Source organism: Macrotis lagotis, chromosome 7 (assembly GCF_037893015.1).
Source record: "Macrotis lagotis isolate mMagLag1 chromosome 7, bilby.v1.9.chrom.fasta, whole genome shotgun sequence".
Taxonomy (NCBI): Eukaryota; Metazoa; Chordata; class Mammalia; order Peramelemorphia; family Peramelidae; genus Macrotis; species Macrotis lagotis.
Window position 1 is genome coordinate 31,396,626 of NC_133664.1, and position 12,193 is coordinate 31,408,818.

The 12,193-nt window shown below is 33.9% G+C and overlaps 1 protein-coding gene and 1 pseudogene across 4 annotated transcripts in view; one reads left to right on the top strand and one right to left on the bottom strand.

The window, feature by feature from the left end:
• Nucleotides 1–5,968, bottom strand: part of LOC141493531 (V-type proton ATPase subunit C 2 pseudogene) — a 59,894-nt pseudogene extending 53,926 nt beyond the window's left edge.
• ZNF385D (zinc finger protein 385D) overlaps nt 1–12,193 on the top strand; it is a 978,888-nt gene that overhangs the window by 177,587 nt on the left and 789,108 nt on the right. The gene's annotated exons all lie outside the window — the stretch shown is intronic.

Consider the following 12,193-nt stretch of genomic DNA (forward strand, 5'->3'; position numbering starts at 1 on the left):
CATGGATAAGCCACATTTATCTGGCATCATGCTTTGCATGCATAGTTGGAACTTAATAAATATTTATTAAATTGAACTTAATTGTCAGGGAATGAAGTATTCCATGGAGTTGAAGCTTAGCCCTGTAAAAACTGAAACTTAACAAAAATCACAATTGTGCATGTATAACCTATATCAGATTATTTGCCTCTTTAGCAAGTGGCAAGAAAGGGAGGGAGAGAACTCAAAATTTTATAAAAAATGAAGGTTGAAAACATAATTGGAATAAATGGAAAAGAAACAAAAAATAAAAATAATGCAGATTGTTTTCGATGAAAATTTTTCTAAAATGTAATACATATTTCCCTGACTTCTTAAACAATTTATTTTTTCTTTATTATTCACTCATTCTGAATGTTCCATTCATAGATACTTTTGCTGATATCTTAACATTTAGAACGATAATGATTATACCCAATGACATGGTGTTTTCCATCCCATTATTGTTTTTTTTTCTATTTCAGTGTCTTGTGGACTTAAGTCAACCAGCCCTGGGTTAAGTTGAATTCTTTTTTCAAACTTCAGGGTTATTATAGCTATAATCCTGGCTAGTTATCAGCTCTCTTCTAGGAACAGCTGCTAAAGTTCCTTTAGCTTACTAATCCAATTTATCCTGAGCAGTGACTGCCAAATTCTCATTAGAAAATTAACTACTGCCTTAGTCCATTAGGTGTCTCTTAAAAAATAGGGATAGAGGAACTAAACTTTTCTTGGTTACAACTGATCAGAACCAGGACTGTGAGAATTTCATAAGTGGTATTTCCAGAATTTGTCAGCTCCAAAAGGAGGAAAGATTTTATTGACCCCTAGAGACCAATCTATACACTTTTCTAGGACACCTATTTTTCCTGAATGTTATTTTGTGTGTGTTTGTGACTGAATCTAGCATAGCACAAAGGTAAGATATTTATTTGTTAGATGCTTTGCAAAGCTTCCAAATAGGTTGGGTGTGTTGTTCAGAGTAAAATATACATAGTTCCTCACCTTCAGGAGTAAACATGCTAAGAGATATGTCTTCTGATGGTCTCCATATTCTTGTGCATTTTGGCTGTTACCCCAGGGGTAGAATGCAAATAAGGGAGCAGTGAACTTGCATGATGATATGTATATATATATATATATATACATATATATATATACATATATGTATATATATATATATAAAGAGAGAGAGAGAGAGAGAGAGAGAGAGAGAGAGAGAGAGAGAGAGAGAGAGAGAAAGAGGACTTTGAGGATCTTGCAAAGTAATTTTTGTTAAATAATTGTGAAGTTTAAAAATATATACCTAAATCGAGTTTAAAGTAAACAAAAATATTTAAACTGGTTACTTCACTGAAATATACAAGAAAATATTCATAGAAATGATTCTAATTCTTTTAAAATTTCCCTGTGGATAGAAATTTCATAGATCCAGAATTACAAAAATCTTAGAAATGGAAAAGATCTCAGAGACAATCTTATCAGATCTGCAAATATTCTTCATCCTCTATTATTAAAGAAGAAACTCCTATAATGAATAATCATTTGTCCTTTTACACAAAATCTCTTTTTTTTCAGTCTAAAGTTATTCTCATATATAATGATCTTGAGCTCATATTCTGATTGCACTTCTTTGATATTCTCCAACTTTTCAGTATATTTCTTTAAGTGTATGATTTTCAACAGTCAACATTATTTCAGAAATAGAATAAGGAAGAACAAGGGGGATTTATTTCAATTCAACAGGAATTGATTAATCACTATTATGTTTTAAGAATGAATAGTTTTCTAGTTCTAGACATTATGAATCTCTTCATACAGGCTAAGATTGCATTAGGTTGTTTTATTTGTTTTTGTTTTGGCTGCCAATTTTTCCTGTTGATTCATATTGAGTTTGGTGTCAACACCTCCAGTTCTCTATCTCTATCTTCTTTTTTCTTTCTGTCCTTTTATTTCTTTTTTCTCTCCTTTCTCTATTTCTATCTCTATTTCTCTCTACCTCTTCCTCTTCTATTTCCTATTTTTCTCCACTGCCCTGAACTTTTTCTGTAAAGGAGTCACGTGTAAATGTTGAAAGTGCAGCCAATTTTTCAGCTATCACTCAGCTTGATTTCCTCATTTTCATACTCAAGTACAGTTCTAATGGACTGATACAACAGTCTTCCCATATACCTGCACCTCATGATATAGAACAATATTGATTTTTTTTTTCCATTTTGCTTTTCTAGTGTGGATGGCTAGGCCAATCTCATCCAAATGGCTATGAATTTCAATGAAGAGATTTTGTATCTAAGTCTCACATATAAGTTACACACTATAAAATTGGAGGGAAAAAGAAGGATGAAAAAGTCTACAAAATGGACATAGGAAAACATGGGGGGAAAATTTTTATCAAGGGTTGAAGCTCAAATGTGGAAAATAAAGAAAAGGAAGGACTATGAGATTCCTTGTATAGAAGACATATTTATTAGGGAGTAGCTTTGTTTTGTATTCATATATTGCTACCTCTAGTCAAAAAACAAAACAGAATGCAAAAACATTCATGTTTCCATGGCACAAATCACCTTTTGACTTAGACCTCACTATTTCCATTTAAACTAAATGATGCCATTAGCACCATTTACAAAAAAAGTTAATTTTCTAATCAAATAGATTGTGAGACTGATTTTTAGGTATCTTGGCTTGATGGTATACTATTTCTATATATTAAATATATTTTCAGGAAGGAACTGTCAGTTTTTTCTTTACTGGGAGCTTTTTTACTGTCACATAAAAATAAATGCAACAATAATTTTTGTAGGAACATTCTAAATTCAAACCATTTTTTCTTAAAAAAAGGAATTTCTATTTTGAAGTTAACTGTATAAATTCTCTTAGAGAAGACATAGATTATATAGAGATAGGAAATAAGGTTATTTCTAGAGTTACTATGGGTTACCAGACTTAAAAAACTAATCAAGAAGACTAAGGTCAATGTAAAAGTAGACATAAGCAAAATAGTCTTGATTATTAGCAGTAATCCAGGAATATCCACAGAAGCATCCAGTCTACTTGCTGGTGTTCATTCAGGTGTTTGAAGATTGAGTTTTGAATCTCTTTTAAATGCTTTATGGCCTTCTTGTGGGGTTGCAAAAGTAATGTCTAAACATTCACAGATTGTCCATACCTTAGACAGATTCAATACTCTCAGAGTCATCAGATCAATCCTGGCAATAAATACTTCACCTTGAGTCATCGCAAAAGGGAATCATACTGTTACTTCTTTTCAGAGAGTAATTTAGACATCTCTTCCCTTTCATTGATAATTCCTTTTTCATCATTGAAAAATTCACATACAAAGAACTTGTTCTATTTGGATGGCTTTGAAAGCATTCACCACCCTTTGAAACCTCATCAGGTAAAGACACCTCCCTCATCAGATTCATCAGTCAGTTTGGTTGATGATGGAGGTACCACCATGTCTAAGAGAGGTTCCTATCTTTTTTTGTGACTATGAATAGTTTAGTTTGGAATTATTAGCAGGAGAGTGATGAGATACTCTGAATCTAGTACAAAAACTTCTTTGTTCACAATATCAGCTAATGTTCAAGTGAAGAGATTTTCCATGGATTTTTTCCAGATTTGCCAGATTTCCTTTCAGAGCATTGTAGGCAGCTGTTCAGGCTTTCAAGTTGGCTTCTATTTGTGAAAGTTGCTTTGCTAATGTGTCCACTACAACTACAAGTGACTACTTGGTGGAAGACTTGATCATGATTCATTCGAAGCAGGTCACAAAAGCATTTAAGTCAACTGATTGACCACAGTTTCTTATGAACTTTGCTCTTTGCATGTTCCGTCACTTTTGTTACACACTTGTGCCATCTTCTTTATAAGGTTTTCAACAGAACCATCAAGTTTCACCAAATCATCTGAGGGACAAACAAGAGAATCCAAGATCCCTACCTTGAAATCAGGATTGGAAAATTTAGTCGTGTGAGACAAATTAGACTTGGAGGTTACATTCCAGAATCTATAAATTTTTCTTATCTCATCAGAAATTAATCAAAATTCTGAGATGTTTCAAGTCTCCCCTTTTAGTCAAGATTACTGGCATAGAATGAAGGGGTTCATATGCAAGGGTGCATAGTAAAGGTTGAGGGCAGAGAAATTGGAGACAAGAAGGAGATTCGAACTCTGGTGATTATTTTTTTTTTTTAGCTTTTAAATAAATACCTTATTTTTGTTCAAATGATCAAAGGTCTAGAAGTTCAAAAGGGCCTTAGAAATCAACTTAACTCTTTCCTTTCATCTTACATATAAGCAAACTGATACCTAAGGAAGTTAATTGATTTCACATCACACCACAGGTAATAAGATTATGAAGCAAACTGTGTGATCCTTTGTTTCCAGAGTCAGATCTCTTTGGAGACTTAAAATGAGGCAGGGCCCTACCCCAGTAAGAGTGTTGGATTTGGAACCAAGTGCTAGAAAGAAAACATTTATTCATTGCTTCTGAATTAACTGAGATGATATTCTCCCCTTCCTTAGTTAAAGTGATTAATTGGGATGTAAATCAGTAGTCAGTAGCTTCTAATTAAGAAGTACTTATTGTTTTTGTCCTTTAGAAAGACATTAAGCAATTGAAGACAGGGACCCTTTATTTCGATTAGTTCTATAGAACTGTATAGTTTCATTATACTTGTAATTATATTTAAAAAAACCCAAGATTTAAGATTTGCCTATTCCTAGGGATGCTATTAATTTGCCTTCAAAAATTTCCTCCCAAATTATCTTTATTGGGCCTTTTTGACTCATTTAAATTAACTTACTTGAAATGAAAGGCTATGAGGTCTGATTAAGCCTAAGGAATACTGTGAATGAATACACAGGTGCATCAATGAATCAGGGAGTGAATAAATGAACAAAAACACATTAATTAAGCCCTATGTACCAATCGTTGTTCTAAATTGTAGATATCTAAATATAGTAAATGGTAGTACCTGTGTTCATGAAGCTCATTCCAGAGAAACAGGGCAACTAGATTGCAAAGTGGATAGAGCACTGGCCTTGGAATGAGATGGATAGGAGTTCAAATCCATCTAGCGATGTGACCTTGGGCAAGTCACTAAACCCTGATTGCCTCATATCTAGTGTTATCTCCAATCATCCGGAAACATGTCTGGACACTGGACCCAGATGACTCTGGAGGAGAAAGTGAGGCTGATGACCTAGCATAGTTCCCTCTCACTCAAATACAAATCATGGGCTTGTCATGGCATCACCTCCTTGACATCAGGGTCTTCTTCAAGAAATAGCATCTTCATCTAGAGAACAGTTCATTGAAATGGGGTAATTCACTTGCAAATGTTAACTTCTTATTTTTTCTTCCCAGGCAGATCAGAGATTCATTTCTCTTTCATTGTGTGTGTATGTATGTTGTATCATCTTGTGTGTGTGTGTGTGTGTGTGTGTATGTGTGGTGTGCTGTGCTGTGTGAGTGTGAATATATGCATATTTGCATTCAATCACCACCACTACCACCAAAACACAGACATGATGCAGACATTTTTAGATTTAAATGACAGTCTGTTTGCACTGAAATGGGAATACTATGCTCTCTTTAGGGGTGATGAAGTGAAATAAAGGAAATGGAGAGAAGGATCAGTTAGTAAGAAAATAAAAGCACATATTACTACTATCTTATGGCTTGTCATTTGCCTCCTCCTGACTGTCAGATCTAAGGGAATTATATCTTTTAAAATCCTCTGTCTCTATGCATCTGGTAAATCACATTAATGAAATACTTTTAGGTCCTAAAGTATTTCCTACTCTTTTCCCTAACATTGCAGTAAAGAAGCTAGTTTAAGCATTGATCTTATGTATACCTATTTTCCATATGAAGAAACAAATCTCAGATGTGAAGAGAAGCAAATGAACCCTGAGCATCTTACTTCCAGTTGGGTGTGGGCATGTTTCACCTGCAAAATGTTGTTTCTTTTACTAGGAAAAAAAAGTGGAGCAGGTGAAGGTCGCAGAAATCTTGTAGATGGGAATCCAAAGGCTACCAACAAGCTGAGTATTTCTGCCATAAAGTGTTTCCAAACTGGTGTATACTTGAGTTAATATAGAATGGAAAGCTTTTTTTCTACATAGACTTTCATTCTGGCTAATTTGTTATGTGATCATGGGTATTTTAACAGAACTTTGAAGGAAGCTAGCGATTCTATGATGCAGAGGTGATGGTGGATCACATTCCATGCACGATAATTAGCTTGTGCAAAACCAGGGAGGTAGGAGATAGAATATGTGGATAAAGATTATCAAGACAATTCTGGTTGGATTGTAGAATGTATAAAGGAGAAAAATGTTCAAAAAATTTGGAAGGTCAGATTGGAGTCAGAATGTAAAGACTTTGAAGGACAGAGGAATATATATTTTATTCTGGATAAAATACATTGGGAACCACTAGAGTTTATTGAAAAAGGTATGATATGGTTAGAAATGTGCTTGAGGACTATTATGGTAGAATCTAGCTGGACAATAGATTAAGGAGGGAAGACTTTGAGACAAGGCAAGGAGACCCATTTAGAGTCTAGTGTATGGGGGCAGCTAGGTGGTGTAGTGGATAAAGCACCGGCCCTGGAGTCAGGAGTACCTGGGTTCAAATCCAGCCTCAGACACTTCATAATTATCTAGCTGTGTGGCCTTGGGCAAGCCACTTAACCCCATTTGCCTTGCAAAAACCTAAAAAAAGAGTCTAGTGTATGAATCAAAGATGAGATGAAAGATCCAAGCTATCATATGAGTCAGTCTGTGCTGGTTACTATGCTAAGTATTGGAAATACAAAGAAAGGCAAAACAAAATAGTCTCTGACCTCGAGAAGCATTCATTTTAATGAGGAAAATGCCTAAATATATAAGATATATAAAGAATAGATGAAGACCATCTGAAAAGGGAGGATACTAATAAAGTATGTGTCCTTTTATTCCTTCGAAGTCTTAAAACTATTTGAAAGGCTCTAATACTGTCCTGGAAAACATATTTTCTGAAGAAGAAAAGGTTATACATATTAAAGAATTAGATCCTTAATAGTAAGCTGTCTAATATAAGGTCATCCTTAAAATTAATTTGAATATTAACTTAGCCCTTACTTAGCATTTAGAACTCTGATATGCCAGCTCCCCATCCTAACTCTCTGCCCTAAATCATATTCTAGAAGAATTGTTTAAGTTTTTTACCTTTTTTTCTGTGGAGTACTATGTTCACTTAATATGAAGGAATCAGATACATAAATTCATATTTCTATATTGTATATATCCATAGAGACATGTATGTCCATAAGCTGGAATCAAACTATTTTTCAACTGTTTATAAAGAATGTGAAACTGCATTTTTTTTAAATGAAGTCTGGTATTTAGGTCTCTGAAGAACAAGAATAATTTTGCATTTCTCTCAAAGTGACCTGTAAGTCATAGTTTCTTTTAGATCATTTGGTTAAGAAAGTAAGGCAACTAGAAAGCAGGGCAATGGAAGGTGAGAGAGAGAGAGAGAGAGAGAGAGAGAGAGAGAGAGAGAGAGAGAGAGAGAGAGAGAGAGAGAGAGAGAGTCCTTGTTATATTGTTACATACCAGGCTCTTCCCAAAACCCTAGAGTTAAAATTACAGTTTAGTAAGACAGAACCTATGTTCAGTGAACTTTATATTCCATGGAGAAGATAACACAGCTGGAGAAGAAGGGGCTGATTGATTACATTGCTTGGCTTGGTTAAAATTAAGTGGTGGATTGAACCTGGATAGGTAAAATGGACTATCAAGACCAAGTACCCAGGAGTGGTTTCTGGGGAAAACAGTTGGGTAAAGTGCAGAATAAAAGAATGATTCAGACCAAAAAACTGCTCGATAACTAATAATTCTTTTCTCATTTACCAGAATGCTTTGGTTCTAGAAAAAAAAGTGTCTTCCTCCAAAGGCAATAACAACTGAGAATGCAGAGTGGACCTTTTGTTTCAGTATTAATAATGCAAAGACATGCTCACAAATTTCCAAGGATGAATTACTTAAGCAGTTTGGTGGGATTTCCTAATTGAATTAATTTCCATTGTGTTTGTAAGTCTTTCTAATTATCCAGCAATATAAAGTGTATTTTCGGAGTTTATTGAATTTATATGTAGGAGGTTAACAATGAATGAGGACATCTCTAACATTAATACATTGGGTTTTTTTAAGTGGCATAAGGTAGGGGCATTGTTTCCACTGGAACTCTCTCCCTCTTACCAGGCCATGATATAGGACAAGGCTTCCAAAAATAGCTTTTTTTTTGGAGCTAGTGGGATGGTACCTGGGCTTGAGATTTCTCTGACAGAAAGTTCCTCCACTGTTGTATAGCTAGAACTCTCTGCTGCTTACAGGCTTGTAAGTAATTGCCCAAGGGTGTTTTGAAGTCAAGGTACTTGGAAATGTGGCTTGTGATGCCCCCTACTATTTCTTTCAGGGGCAGGTTGGGACACCTACATAGAACATACTGAATATATATCATTTATTGACTAAATTTGAGAAACAGTGATTCTTGTGCTAGAATCTTCTACTTTTGCTTATCTGTAGCTCCAGATATTATTACATCATATGACAATAGAATAGATAGTTAAGAGTCAAACATGAGTGAAAGGACTGACGGAAACATGGTAGATTAGATGAACTGATCTAAGAGTCAGAAAGACCTGAGTTCAAATTGTACCATAGATACTAGTGTCACCATGAGTAATTTAATCTTCCTTAGACTCAGTTTCCTTTCCTGTAAAGTAGAGCATTGTTGTTATGAGTAGAAAATGCTTTTCTGTATTAGGAAACCTGTGATAGTGAATATTTCTTTCAACATAAGTAATGAACAGTGATCTCATTCCCTATCATAAAACTTATTCTCAATAGTCGACATACCTTGTATATCATCTAATTCATAGTATATGATCTTAGCCAAAATTTTCATAATCTGAAGAGACCCTGATAATGATCCTTTTGTAAAATAGAGTTGTCTTTAAATGATAGTTTACCACCTAGAGATATGCTGGAAAATGTACAACTATAAGCTCTCCTTTAAAAAAAAGAGATAATGTTCTATACTTTGGAGTTTGTTTCATTATTAACATTTTTACCATAACTTTATTAAGTCTAGACCATAAAATAAATAATAAATGAGCCCCGATTTGCAGTGTTTTCTGATTTTTGAGGGGCAAATGCTCACAATGAAAATTTAATAATCAGCTGATTTTTATGAGCTTTCATCAATACACCCCTAATGATATCGGACCCATAATCAATGCCCTTCCAATTCTGATTGAGCTTACTATTGTTGGCCTTTGTTGAAATTATCTGCAAGAAAACAGGATTATGGTACAAATTACCAAAATTAGGCTCATCAGATTGCGAGCTAATGGAATTAAAAGTGGCAAGAAACCTCACAGGCCATGTCTTCTGATAATCTCATTTTACAGAAGGGGAAACTGGGACTGAGAGAGGCTATGTGACTTATCTGTGGTCCACAAACATATGGAGTGCTAAACGTATACATATATGAAGGCAAACACTTTTATGATGAATTTTCCTTAACTTTGATCTTAAAATGAAATCTAAATAATAGCCTGGTCTATTGATAGTAATCCATTCCTTTCCCTAGGAAGGGGAATGCTATGATTGATGGCTTTAAGTATTTGAAAGAAATATTCATTTTATTGGCAGGTGACACACTTAGAAGCAGTGAACTGAAATAGAAAAAGAAGGTATTTTGACCTTATGTAATGAGCAGCTTCCTAACAATCATAGCAGTCCAAAAATGGCATAGTGTTGCCTTAGAAGGTAGTTTGAATTTCCTTTTACTTGGTATGTTTAAGAAGATCTAGAAAAACTATTGTATAGAATAGACTAGTTTTCATATATAGATTGGAACTCAGGTTTTGTTAGATGATCTCAGAGATATCTACTATCTCCAAAATTCTGTAATTTGAATATAATGTTCTACTTTGGTTTATAGTTTTTTGGCTCCTCTTCTTCTCCATTAACTCTCCATAGAGGCCTGTATCTTGTATCTTATTTTCTTAATATTCCCCGCATCATCTACAGTCTATTGTTATTCTTTACTTATGATAGATAATAGCTATTTGTGCAATTGAAGGGACTACCTCTTCTAGGAAATTTCTCCCAGGTTCATTTATTTTTTGAATTCTCTCTCTCTCTCTCTCTCTCTCTCTCTCTCTCTCTCTCTCTCTCTCTCTCTCTCTCTCCCTCTCTCTCCCTCTCTCTCCATTTCTCTATCTCTGTCTCTCTCTCTTTTTCTCACTTTGTCTCACTCTCTGTCTCTCTTCCCTCTTTCCTCTTCCTCTCTCTTTCAATTTTATTTTCCTTTGAAATTAATGAATTTTCATTGTATTTTCTCTTCATCCCAACTTCCCAATGAAAAACAGCATTATGACAAATATGCATATTCTAAGAAGGCAATTTTCCAATTTTCCACATTGCTCATGTCCAAAACAATTATGCCTCTTCCTACATATTGGATTTCATGCATTCTAGCAAAATGATTGGTCATTGCATTGATTAGAGATTTCAATCTTATAAAACTGGTCATCTTTTGCAGTGTTATTATTGTATAAATTGATCTCCTGGTTCTATTCAGTTCACTCTGCTTCAGCTTCTAAAATAATTTCCAGATTTCTTTGAACTTATCCCTTTCATCATTCTAATAGCACAGTAGTATGCTCCTGCATTCATATGAATTAATTCTCCAATCTAGCCTACTCCCGACCTTTTATTCATACATACGTTGGTTGACTAATAGATGATTAATATTTTTCATTAGTAAATAATACACAATATGCTCCTTAATCCAGGCTTTATTGTCCAAGAAAATTGCTCTTTTTGGATAGCCAGCTCTATGAGAATATTCTTTACTGTGAATCCCATGCAACTGAACAGTCTCAGAAAATTTATAATTTCATTGACTGATCACCTTATTTTATTGGAGAACTGATGAAATAGATCCTTTTAAAGAAAGCAAGTCATTTGGGTCTATGATGGATGAGACAATCAAATACTTGCATTGCTGTTGATCAGATTTACAAACGCTAACTTAATATGGTACATGATATTTATTGAATTAAAATAATTGTGTCACATTCTACTAATGGATTCTTTGAGAACATTTTATCTTTGACCTTCTAGCATTTTTTCACAATTTTAAATGGTATAAAGCTAATGAAGAATGCTTACAGGTAAATAAGTATCGGTGAAAGATAAATGTATTTCTGATTTCAGCAGGTTGTTTTATTTTTAAATAAAGTAATTATAGGAGATAAAGTAGATTTTCTTAAAGGGATTGGGATTTTCATTTATTCAAGATAGAATTCTTTAGTCATGATTTTTAAAAGACTACAAAGGATTTTAAAATTTAAAATAGGAAAGAATATTTCTAAACTAGTTAGAATTTTTGAGTTGTTGTCCAATCTAATCCCATCATTTTGCCAGTGAGGAAACTGAAGCATATAGAACTAGAATGACTTGCCTGAAGTTACACTATAAGTAACAGAATCAGGATTTGAATCCTGAATATTGCCTGGCTCTTTTCATTAAACCACAATGGGTGTTACAGATTGGTCTATACAAATTGACATGACATCAATATAAATTATCATGATGTAGATATACTTACTTAGAGTTTAGACTATTATTTTTCAGTAACGCAAAAGAAAAAAATGTATTTCCTCATTCTCCACAATTTTACAAAGATCTGGACACAAATATGAGTATAGATATAAATAATTTACAGTTAATTACAACTATAGAATAGAAATAGTGGCATACTGGATAATTTGCCCAAAGGACACACAGTGTACATACATGTAAACATATATATATATATATGTGCATGTATATTTATATATTGCTGGCTGTATGGGTCTCAATAATTCATCTAATACCTCAGGACTCCATATAACATGCTAAGTCAATAGAAGTTTCAAGGAAAGTGCTGACCTCTGTTGGTATTTGGAATTTTCTCACCTGGAAATTTTCTATATCAATGAAAGCACAAGTTCAATCCCTACTCATTATAAACATAGATGTAAACCATGTAGGTGGTTTAATTAGAAATATAGATAATGTACCAATGATGTTGAGAAAATATTAAGATATTAGAGAGTAGATTTCA